The 12670-nt window shown below is 43.9% G+C and overlaps 1 long non-coding RNA gene across 1 annotated transcript; it reads right to left on the bottom strand.

Annotated features, from left to right (window-relative positions):
- Nucleotides 1-1085: 1085 nt before the first annotated feature.
- LOC131196330 (uncharacterized) lies at nt 1086-12645 on the bottom strand. Its single transcript, XR_009154697.1, has 3 exons — nt 11747-12645; nt 5681-5771; nt 1086-1219 (listed from the first exon to the last, which is right to left on the bottom strand). It is a non-coding gene; the product is annotated as an uncharacterized LOC131196330 (long non-coding RNA).
- Nucleotides 12646-12670: the final 25 nt, after the last annotated feature.

The raw sequence follows: 12670 nt of genomic DNA, 5'->3' as shown, positions 1-12670 counted from the left end.
TGGGGACAGTTGAGGAACTGACATAAGAAATTGTTGGCAAATTGCTGACATAAGAAACCATTTCTGCTTTCTACATGCTTACAATGCTCAGAAAATAAGATTCACCACTTGGCATATTGCAGTCAAGTCTTCGAATACAAAGAACAACAATACAAAGCAACATTCTGCATACGTGGCAACACACCCATAGGTAATTTGGAGAGTATGTCCAGTTAGCAATGTAGCGATGCCCTCCAAAAGGCTTTTGTTCCTTTGAGACAGTCTGCATTGTATTGGCATGCAGGAAGTGATAGGTCTGTGTTTTACTGCCACAAGTGACTTCTTTATCCAAGGAAATTATACCAAGAATCCATGAAGAGGTCTCTACTTTAGGGCAGACTGGTATGGTGCAGGTTGTATATGGAATGGATGTATAGGGTTCAAAAGGGGGAAATGCCACTGTTTGCAAGATTTCATGCTGGAATCTAAACCCTCAAAGTACCATGGATAAACTATACCTGGCCAGGAAGGGCTCTAGCCACTGATTTGAATGAAAGGGTGAGCATCATTCATTTTATGCGGCTGTGGGATGACACAAAAATATAGGCAGGTGTATAGAAAACAAACCAAGACCTCACATGTAAAGAGCGTTTGCATGCTGTAGTAAAATGAGGCCCAGAACTCACCTAGTGTTCTGCTGTGACACATATGAAGCAGTGGTGGGTTTCAAAATTTTTTACTACCGGTTCTGTAGGTGTGGCTTGGCGGGTGTGGTTTGGTGTGGCAGGGGAAGGATACTGTAAAATCTCCATTTCCTCCCGATCAGCTGGGAATTAGGAGGCAGAGAATAGATAGGGGCAGGGCCAGTCAGAATTTTTACTACTGGTTCTCTGAACTATTCAAAATTTCCGCTACCGGTTCTCCAGAACTGGTCAGAACCTGCTGAAACCCACCTCTGATATGAAGGTCATATGGAGACAACATTGCATTTGAACAAATATCTGTTTTATTCAAAAGAAGATTGCATTTCCTTGATACAACATTGTTAACATGCCACGGTGGTCATAAGACAGGAGACACATGGAAGAAGCAGGGAATGGGTTTAGGGAGAAACTCTTTTCTTGAAACAAGTTGTCAATTAAGACATTTCCATTCCATTGAGGAGCTCAGGGAAGGAAACCGTTGTTTTGGGAAATAAAATCTGCAGTTGCAGTTGCCAACATCGCCAGTTATGGTAGACCTGAAAGCAACAGTAAAGATACACTACTCCTGTGCAGAATTTGTTCCTAAGTAAAATAGGCTGTAGCTCTGGGGTGGTCCCTGGAAGCGGTTAGGACCGGCTTATGAATCCTTCCAGTTGCTGCTGGTAGAGATTAAGTCAGGGGTCTCCAACCTTGGCAATTTTAAGCCTGGCGAACTTCAACTCCCAGAATTCCCCAGCCAGCAAAGCAAAGCTGGCTGGAGAATTCTGGGAGTTGAAGTCTGCCAGGCTTAAAGTTGCCAAGGTTGGAGACGCCTGGATTAAGTGATGGTGAACTGAAAGGAATTGATGGCAACCTGTCCATGTAGTGTAAATATCTGTGAGAGTATGATACCAATGTTGTTAGTCCTTGAGAAGCCCTACATTGTATGAAGGTAATAATAATAACAACAGCAGCAGCAGAAGCAACAACAACAACAACAACGAGTTGGAAGGGACATTGGAAGCCTTCTAGTCCAACCTCCTGCCCAGGCAGGAAACCCTACACCATTTCAGACAAATGGTAATGATGCTTGCTCAGATCCAGATATAATCCCAAGGAACATTTATTGCAGAACTTCTATGGTCACAATGCAGTATGTCCTTACTTTGGTCCACCCTACTGTCTGACTTGTTCAGCAGCTGGAGAATGAACTGTATGTCATTCTATGTGCTCAGCCACAAATTCTCATACCAGGTCTGTGATCCAATCATTACAAAAGGCATTTAATTAGTGGAAGGTGTCATTGCAGTGCTAGCTGAGAAATTGGGGATACGAATACCAGATCTCTTGCTTGGAAAAGAAAGTGAGAAATGCCAGGCTATATTGCAATGGAATGGGACAACTCGTCACGGCCAACTTGCCGCAGCCAATGAGCTACTGCCAGCTCACTGGCACCAACTCACTGGTGCCATCTCACCACAGGACAACTTGACATAGCAACGCAGCAGGGACAACTCACCGTGGGAGCCAGGTGAGCAGGCGAGCAAGCAGGTATGGCAATGCTCTCGGTAACCAGTTGACAGAACCACAAGAGAGGGATGAATGGAAGATAGGGGAAAGGCAGAACTAAAGTTTGCCAACTTCCCTTGCCAGTTGCCATAACTGCAGTGCCAGACCCCAGCTTAAAATAATGTCATCTCCTGTATCCAGGAAAATGGGCTTCCTCTATAATTGTGGCTGTCCTATGAGATAGATATTTTCTCTCACGTGTATATAGTTTTCCTAAAACTTTAAAAAAAGGTCACTCTGCCAACAGGCCTTGTTTTGGATGCTTATTTATTCTCCTTGTTATTCTTTTCTTGTTTTTGATCCTATATATTTTATCTTTCATAAACACAGATGTTTAGGGCCTGCAGTAATTCATTTCCTTCTGCAGTAACAGAGGGCAAGTGCCACAAGAGCCATTATTCTGAAAGAGTCTGTCTTTAGGGAGAAATAGAAAGAGAATCTATGGCCCACATTCTTCTGAGCTGCTTTTTTTTTTTATGAACAAGCCCAGAGGCCAAAGGATTATTTCATTCATTTAGACACTTCCCTTCCTGGAAACCCACAAAATTCTATCTTCATTTTCTCCTGAAAATGCCCTCTTGATGTTACAGCTCAGGTGACAAGAAGTTAACCAAAGGCAAAAGGATGAAAAATAAATAGGGCAGCAGTAGGTCTACCTAACTAAGGGGTGTGCATAAGAGCACAAACGTGCCTACCATTCCTGTCCTATTGTTTCCTTTTGTTATATCCAATTAATATAGTTATTACATACTCATACTCATGTATATGCTTATATCTTGTATAGTTATTTCATACTTATGCTTATTTATACTGTGTGACAAAATAAATAAATAAATAAAAATAAATAAATAAACTACATAGCTAAAAAGAATGAGCACACATTAATTCTCTTAGCTCTTTTTTTGTTTTGTTTTGTATAGATTTTAAACTAACTTTACATGTTATACACTACCTATATCAATTCTACATAGGAACAATATTCTACAATCTTTTAAATGTTGTATGATATTTATGTATTGTAATAGTAATACATTCTATAGTAATAGTAATACGTTCAATAGTAATACATTAGTTCAGCATTCAATACCATCATTCCAGACATTCTTCTAACTAAGCTAAACCAGCTACAGATACCGGAACAGACTTGTAAGTGGATCACAAGCTTCCTAACAAACAGGAAGCAGCAGGTGAAGCTAAGCAAGATCACATCAAATACCTGTACAATTAGCACGGGGGGCCCCCAAGGCTGTGTGCTCTCCCCACTTCTCTTCTCTCTGTATACCAATGACTGCATCTCCAACGATCCATCTGTTAAGCTACTGAAGTTCGCAGATGACACAACAGTGATTGGTCTCATTCAAGACAATGATGAATCCGCATATAGACGAGAGGTCGAACGACTAGCCTTGTGGTACAACCAAAACAATCTGGAACTGAACACACTCAAAACCATAGAAATGGTGGTAGACTTTAGGAGAAACTCTTCCATACTTCCACCTCTCACAATACTAGACAACACAGTATCAACAGTAGAAACCTTTAAATTTCTAGGTTCTATCATATCGCAAGATCTAAAATGGACAACTAACATCAAAAATATCATCAAAAAAGGACAACAAAGAACGTTCTTTCTGCGCCAACTCAGTAAGCTCAAACTGCCCAAGGAGCTGCTGATTCAGTTCTACAGAGGAATTATTGAGTCTGTCATTTGCACCTCTATAACTGTCTGGTTCGGTTCTGCAACCCAACAAGAAAGACGCAGACTTCAGAGGATAATTAGAACTGCAGAAAAAATAATTGCTATCAACCTGCCTTCCATTGAGGACCTGTATACTGCACGAATCAAGAAGAGGGCCGTGAAAATATTTACAGATCCCTCACATCCAGGACATAAACTGTTTCAACTCCTACCCTCAAAACGATGCTATAGAGCACTGCGCACCAGAACAACTAGACACAAGAACAGTTTTTTCCTGAAGGCCATCACTCTGCTAAACAAATAATTCCCTCAACACTGTCAAACTATTTACTAAATCTGCACTACTATTAATCTTCTCATAATTCCCATCACCAATCTCTTTCCACTTATGACTGTATGACTGTAACTTTGTTGCTGGCAATCCTTATGATTTATATTGATATATTGACCATCAATTGTGTTGTAAATGTTGTACCTTGATGAACGTATCTTTTCTTTTATGTATACTGAGAGCATATGCACCAGGACAAATTCCTTGTGTGTTCAATCACACTTGGCCAATAAAAAATTCTATTCTATTCTATTCTATTCTGTTATGGATTGCACCAGAGAGGCTAAACCAATTTTGTTGTATATATGATGTACAATGACAATAAAGGCTATATTACACTACACGACACTACACTACACTATACTACACTATATTACACTACACTACTCTGTTTCCCCGAAAATAAGACCCAACCAGAAAATAAGTCGTAGCATGATTTTTCAGGATGCTCAAAATATAAGCCCTACCCCCCAAAAAAGCCTGTTAAGATTGTCAGCCAGATGGATGCATTTAGTACCATATTCCCCCCAAAATAAGCTCTAACCAGAAAATAAGCCCTAATGCATCTTTTGGAGTAAAAATTAATACAAGACCCCATCTTATTTTCACGGAAACATGGTATACTATACTATAAATGACCAAAATAAATCCAAAATTAAGCTAATCCTAATATATTATCTGCCTAGATTTACTTTTGCGATGGAAGTGGCATACAAAGTGAGGGACAACAAATAAGAAACAAACTAATAGTCTATTCAATACTCATTACAAAGAGGGGTGGTGGCTCAGTGGCTTAATTATGCTGGAAAGTGTCTTTGCTCTGATGGTTTGAGTCCTAGCACTACGTAGCAGGGTGAGCTCCTGTCAGTTGTCTCAGATCTGTCCACCTAACAGTTCAATATCGTGTTCCATACAAGTAGATAGATAGATTCCACTTTGGTGGGGAGACGAGCTGTTGCTCTTTGTAGTCAGTCAGGATTAGTCAGATTCCTGATGGCTCTGAGTTTTCCCTGTTGCACTGCCTGTTTGTGAGGCACCTACGGGAAGTGGGAGGGGGGCTTGGGTGACACTCCAGGAAGAGCTGCTCATCTTTTTCTCTGTTATGAAGGCAGCTTGCCTTCCTGTGGCACACCTTGGGAAGCCTGCAAACAAATAGAGCTGGTACCTTGGCAAGCTAAACTACTACTCTGCACTTGCACTGTGGTCTCCTGGCTACTGTAACACCATCATATGCTAATCATCATCATCATCATCATCATCATCATCATCATCATGGTACTAAGTGTAAGATGGTTGTGTTGGTACCTTCTCTGGCTGCACAGTGCAGTGTATTCTTGTTCCTCCAATCCTACTGGTGAAAAATAAAAGCAAAGGGACCAATCCCAACAAATTCCATTGAGTGGGGGATGTTGTACTCACCTTCCAATCTATGATGGGCAGATCTCCTGTGATCGTGGTTCAGCTCAGGGGGTTTAGAGGGAAGGGCCTTGAGGGAGAGAAGCAGGAGCTCCTACCACAGCAACAGTCAGATAAAAAAGGACTGAGTCTCGGGCAGGAATGTAACCTAAGTAAACATGTCAGACAAGACCTTTCCCTCCCCCCCCAACCCCCAGTTCTCATGAAAATAACAGGAAAAAGAGAGGGAACATACCTGCAAGATTCTGCAACTATTTATTTATTTATCTAATTGTATATAGCTGCCCAACTCAGGAAAAGGGATTCTGGGCTGCATATAATAGTACTATTGTTTTGCAATAAAAGATATACTGACTTAAATGGCATTGGATACTTAGTCTGATCTACCTCCAGGGGCTGACAGTGGGAAATTCTGAATTGGCTATCAATAGCTAAATATAGCTTTCATGGAAGCACTGATATGGGTGCTGGTGTCTGGGGAACAGAACAGGTCATGCAAGTTTTCTCAGTAGATGAGCCATCTACTGAAATTACGTATCCAAACTTCCACATGGTTTCTCCCCCCCCCCACCTCACCTCCACCAGGGGTGGGTTCTAAATTGTTTTACTACCGGTTCTGTGGGTGTGGCTTATTTTGTGGGTGTGGCTTGATGGTCATGTGACAGTGGGTGTGGCTTGATAGTCATATGACTGGGTAGGCCTGGCCAACTCAATGTCTCTCATGTCAAGGGGTACCTCGCCTGACCCCTCCCCTCCCAGCCATTCCTTGTCACACCCAGCCTCAACGTATCTATAGTTCTGCAAAAATGTTGTTCACCTTTTTTCAACTTTATTATCTACATACTATAGATCAGGGGTCTCCAAACTTGGCCACTTTAAGTCTTATGGACTTCAACTCCCAGAATTCCCAGCTTTGCTGTCTTAAAGTCTTAAAGTGGCCAAGGTTAGAGACCTCTGCTATAGATGCACTTTCATGGACCACTGAAAGGAAGAAATGGCTCACATGCTTTGCCCAAGAGTGTGATAGGCAACAGGCTTTTAAGGGGCTGCTAGAAAGAAGGTGGGGGGAAGCATTTTCCAAAGCACCAGAAGGCAAAACAAGAAGCAATGGATGGAAACTCAACAAAGAGAGAAGCAACCTAAAACTAAGGACAAACTTCCTGACAGTGTGAACCTATATAGGTTTCAGTCATAATTTCACATATAAAATAGCCATTCATGTAATACAACCTGCATATTGTTCAAAACAATCATTAGTATTATGGCTGATATTTGACAGCAAGCCTAAAATCCCCATTTCCTCCCCACTCCAGGGGAAGGTTACTTCAAAATCCCCATTTCCTCCCCACCCCACTAATCTGTTCTGGGAAGGACTCAAACTCCCCCCTCTTCATTTCCCAAATAAAATATCCCAGATAATTAAGGAATAATCAAACTGCTAGTAAGGAACCTGCCTGGAATTCCACATTCCTGCCAGCTGCATAAAGGAAACTTTGTAAGCAGAAAACAGCGTGCTTAGAGATCATAGAAAGTGGAAACCGGAAGTTCGGCTCCATTTACAAGCAGGCAAAAAACTCATTCAAGACAGGCTACTTCACAATGGAAATCACCCAAACCTTTTTAGAAACACAAAGCCCATATTGCACAAACCCCAAAACTTCAAAAACATTGAACCATATAAGAATTCCTCCTCTTATCCAATTTGTTGTTCAGCTAACCCAGAAAAGAGCTTCTAGCCGCTCTGTCAATTTAAAATGACAGCGTTTCCCCCCCCCACCCCCCACCACCACCCCGCCCACTTCTTCTTTGCCAAGCGATCTCCTGGCTGAGAAGCGAGCCGATCAGTTGGGAGGCTTCTTGGCTTCTCAATTTAAAGGGACGGTGTTGTGTTTTTTTTTCTCTTCTTCAACAAGTGAGTCTTGATTTTTTCCTTCTAGCCGATCAGCTGAGAGTCGGGAGGTAGCAATAGATTGGGGGCGGGGCCAGGCAGAATTTTTACTACCGGTTCTTTGGGTGTGGCTTATTTTGTGGGTGTGGCTTGATGGTCATGTGATAGTAGGTGTGGCTTGATGGTCATATGACTGGGTAGGCATGGCCAAATCAATGTCTCTCATGTCAAGGGGTATCTCACCTGGCCCCTCCCCTCCCAGCCATTCCTTGTCACACCCAGCCTCAACGTATCTATAGTTCTGCAAAAGTGTTTTTCAACTTTTTTCAACTTTATTATCTACATACTATAGATCGGGGTCTCCAAACTTGGCCACTTTAAGACTTATGGACTTCAACTCCCAGAATTCCTCAGCCAGCTTTGCTGTCTTAAAGTCTTAAAGTGGCCAAGGTTAGAGACCTCTGCTATAGATGCACTTTCATGGACCACTGAAAGGAGGAAATGGCTCACATGCTTTGCCCAAGAGTGTGATAGGCAACAGGCTTTTAAGGGGCTGCTAGAAAGAAGGTGGGGGGAAGCATTTTCCAAAGCACCAGAAGGCAAAACAAGAAGCAATGGATGGAAACTCAACAAAGAGAGAAGCAACCTAAAACTAAGGACAAACTTCCTGACAGTGTGAACCTATATAGGTTTCAGTCATAATTTCACATATAAAATAGCCATTCATGTAATACAACCTGCATATTGTTCAAAACAATCATTAGTATTATGGCTGATATTTGACAGCAAGCCTAAAATCCCCATTTCCTCCCCACTCCAGGGGAAGGTTACTTCAAAATCCCCATTTCCTCCCCACCCCACTAATCTGTTCTGGGAAGGAATCAAACTCCCCCCTCTTCATTTCCCAAATAAAATATCCCAGATAATTAAGGAATAATCAAGCTGTAAGGAACCTGCCTGGAATTCCACATTCCTGCCAGCTGCATAAAGGAAACTTTGTAAGCAGAAAACAGCGTGCTTAGAGATCATAGAAAGTGGAAGCCGGAAGTTCGGCTCCATTTACAAGCAGGCAAAAAACTCATTCAAGACAGGATACTTCACAATGGAAATCGCCCAAACCTTTTTAGAAACACAAAGCCCATATTGCCCAAACCCCAAAACTTCAAAAACATTGAACCATATAAGAATTCCTCCTCTTATCCAATTTGTTGTTCAGCTGACCCAGAAAAGAGCTTCTAGCCGCTCTGTCAATTTAAAATGACAGCGTTTCCCCCCACCCCCACTTCTTCTTTGCCAAGTGATCTCCTGGCTGAGAAGCGAGCCGATCAGTTGGGAGGCTTCTTGGCTTCTCAATTTAAAGGGACGGTGTTGTTGTTGTTTTTTCTCTTCTTCAACAAGTGAGTCTTGATTTTTTCCTTCTAGCCGATCAGCTGAGAGTCGGGCGTAGCAATAGATTGGGGGCGGGGCCAGGCAGAATTTTTACTACCGGTTCTCTGAACTACTCAAAATGTTTACTACCAGTTGCAAACTGGGGAGAACCAGTAGCAACCCACTACTGACCTCCACCCTGATCAATGCTGCATACCTTTGAATGGCCCAAGGAGGAAGAGGTCTTCAATTATTATGGTTTCCAAGTCAGTAATAGTAATAGAGTTGGAAGGGACCTTGGAGGTCATCTAGTCCAACTCCCTGCTCATGCAGACCTGTACTAGGGATTCAAACTGCTTAACTGCTGACCTTTGTGATCGACAAGTTCAGTGTCTTAGCCACTGAGTCACCTAGTTTATAGAGCAGTACAGATGTTGCAAGTTTCTTGGCACTGGGTGGCAGAATGAATGATGGGAAATGGAGAGCTGTTGGATGCTGCAAACCACCCGTTTTTAGAGCCATGTTAGTATTGCCACGACAGATGTAATATAGCTTATGATAAAATAGCCATTTTGCATGACTGTGCCCGGATCTTGCATTAGGCCATATCAAATTTTTCAACTTTAAATTTCCAAATATTAGGCTTGCTCAAACATTGAGACATACCCTGGGGATTGTAAAGATGTGCTTGGTAAGTAAATTAACATATCATAACTTTTTAACATTTTGTTTGTTTCATACGTAACCCACCTTTTTCCTGTACTCCAATTAGAGTGCCTTCATTTTTGTGGCATTGCAAAGCTTGGTAATCTCCTGGGTTGTAGCTCTGCTGTTATGCATTCAAAATGACTGAGATATCTAAATTGGAGTTCTTATTGAACTTTGGTTTTGCCCCAGAGTTCAGAGACAGTAAAGGTTTCGCCTTCCTCTATGTCAGGGGTGTCAAACTCAATTTGATTGAGGGCCGCATCAGGGTTGTAGTTGACCTTGGGAAGGGAGGAAGGGGGCATGGCTGACTGGGTGGGCGTGGCCGATTGGGTGGGCATGGCCAGCTTGACACCACTCCCTAAACTGCTAGCGTGTTTCCTCTTCGCACTGGGCAGACTGGGCTGAAGCCCCGCTGGCCCTATGTTTCCTCTTCACATTGGGTAAAGGTAAAGGTTTCCCTCGCACATACTGTATGTGCTAGTAGTTCCTGACTCTAGGGGGCAGTGCTCATCTCCGTTTCAAAGCCAAAGAGCCAGCGCTGTCCAAAGATGTCTCTGTGGTCATGTGGCCAGCATGACTAAATGCCAAAGGCATACGGAACGCTGTTACCTTCCCACCAAAGGTGGTCCCTATTTTTCTACTTGCATTTTTTATGTGCTTTCGAACTGCTAGGTTGGCAGAAGCTGGGACAAGTAACGGGAGCTCACCCTGTTACATGGCACTAGGGATTCGAACCGCTGAACGGCACATTGTTCACATTGTCACATTGGGTAGACTGGGGCCAAAGCGATGCAGGTAGACTGGGCTGAAGCAGCACAGGCTGGCCCCTTACATTTTTCAGGACAGCCCCACAGGCCGGATCCAACCACATTGCGGGCCCATATCCAGCCCATGGCCCTTGAGTTTGACAACCCTGCTCTATGTGATCCCATGGAACCACACCTCTTGTAATGAAGCCTTATTCTGGAACGAGGACAGGACGGCTGTGTAACATAGAGCAGAACTGTAACAGCAAATGACAGGCAAATAGATTAGAAGATCAGGCAGCAGAAAAAAATAGTTCAACTGCTGTCATGGGAAATTGAAGGGAATAACTGCATATCAGGAAAAGCAAGCAATGACTAGTGTTCCTGTTCTCGAAAGTTCCTCAATGAAATGGCTGTTTAATAACATTTCCATAATCCAGTTCTCCCGATATTCTTTTCTTATTAGCCATAGCAGTGGTTAGATTTCCTTAACTATTCCTCCTCTGCATAGGGTGCCCTATATAGTACCATGTCTGTAGATCAAAACAGTGGAAAAAAGCATGAGCAGCAGAGATATTCCCAAAGAATCACCTCTGGCCACTCAGCATGTCAACTGGCAGCCAGATGCAGTAGGCCTGGGACCTGTGCAATCATCCAGTTGATGGAACCACAAGAGAGTGACGTAAGTAACTCACACACAAAGAATGTGGAAATTACAGAACAGCAATAAAGGTAGCCAGTACTGAAGAAATAAAGGAGAAATATGTGGTTTTCTATGGTGTGACTACAGTTAACTATAAAAAGGAAGGAAGCAAGGAAGCTGGGAAGCAAAGAAGGAAGGGAGAGGAGAGATAAAAGTAAAGTGAAAATTATTCCTCAATTTAATCCTCACACAAGCAATTCCAAAAGGAGCAGATTGGGTAGTGGCCATGGGAAGGGACGGGTCCTGAGGTTCTGCTTAACAACCAATTGCAGGTCCTCAGCATTGCTATGTAGATTGTGTAATCTTTGGATAAGGCTCAATGCACATTAACACACCATATGATGACCGCATATTGGAATTCACTCTGGGAGAAGATAGACAGTTCTTCATTGAATTGGTGCCAGGGTGTCTCCCTCATGGACTGATTTCAGAGTGCAGCCCTGTCATTTCCAAGTGGTTCCAGGAGCGTCTTTGCATTGGGGATGGTAACCGTGTGAATGTGTCCCAAAGATCAAACCGCATCTTACATATAAGGCATCAATTAAAGCCCATAAAGTTGAGAGACATTTTGACTCCCCAGGATAGCCCAAACCACCATCTTCTGAGAGGCACAGATGGTCTCCCCAACCCTTCAAGTCAACCTGTGCTGAGCTTACCGGAGGAGACTTCACAGGACTGGTGCTTTAGTACAAAACAAATGTCTATTTGATCTTTCTGGTCTCCCGCCTTTTACCGGGAGGCAGTGACGCAATCCCGAACTCTGTAGTTTTACAAGAGGAGGGAGCCCTTTTCACGTCATCGCGAGCAGGGTTTCTCTTAATCCAGGAAGCCTGCCTCGCTCTGTTGAGGATCCCTCCTTGCCGCTCGACTGAATGGGCCCCACACTTGCCCCAAAGTCTTCCTTCCCCCCGCCCCCCATTTTTTTAAAAGGTAGCTGCCCACTTCGCATTCCGGGGACTGGGATTTCTCCCGACCCTTAATCCCCCTACCTACCCCGTAAAGGGAAAGTCTCGGCCCCCTTCCCCTTCCCCTCCCCTCCCCTCCCGTGTTTACATTCACGCGTTGCGCTCGGCTCTTCCTGGTTTGCGCTGGAAATCGTCTGCAGGAGCCCCACCCACCCCTCGGTGCTCCAAGAGCTCCGCGCACCAGGTCGGCGCGAAGGTGCTTCAGGAGGGAAGGAGCGGAGGAAGCGGGACCGAGGGCAGCTCCCGGTTCTGGAAAGAGCAGCCCCCCCCCGCTCCCCCGAGCCCGTCTCTAAGCGCGGGCTAGTGGCGGCAAACGAGGACATCTGTCATTGTGACGGGCCAGCAGCTGCAAGCACGCGCTCCCCGCGGGAGCCTTTAGATCACAAAGCTCCTCTCACCTGCACGGCCAGGGAGAAGAAATTTCTCTCTCTCTCTCTCTCTCTCTTTCTCCTTCTTCTTCTCCTTTCTCTCTCCCGCCCCCCTTCCTTCCCCTTCTCTCTCTCTCTCTCTCTCTCTGTGTGTGTGTGTGTGTGTGTGTGTCTGTCTGTCTGTCTGTCTGTCTCCTTCTCTCTCTCTCTTTCTCTCCTTCTCCTCTCTCTCCCGCCCCCTTCCTTC

This window comes from Ahaetulla prasina, chromosome 3 (genome assembly GCF_028640845.1).
Source record: "Ahaetulla prasina isolate Xishuangbanna chromosome 3, ASM2864084v1, whole genome shotgun sequence".
Lineage (NCBI taxonomy): Eukaryota > Metazoa > Chordata > Lepidosauria > Squamata > Colubridae > Ahaetulla > Ahaetulla prasina.
The sequence above is the reverse complement of the archived record's forward strand: the minus strand, read 5'-3'. Positions and strand labels throughout refer to the sequence as shown.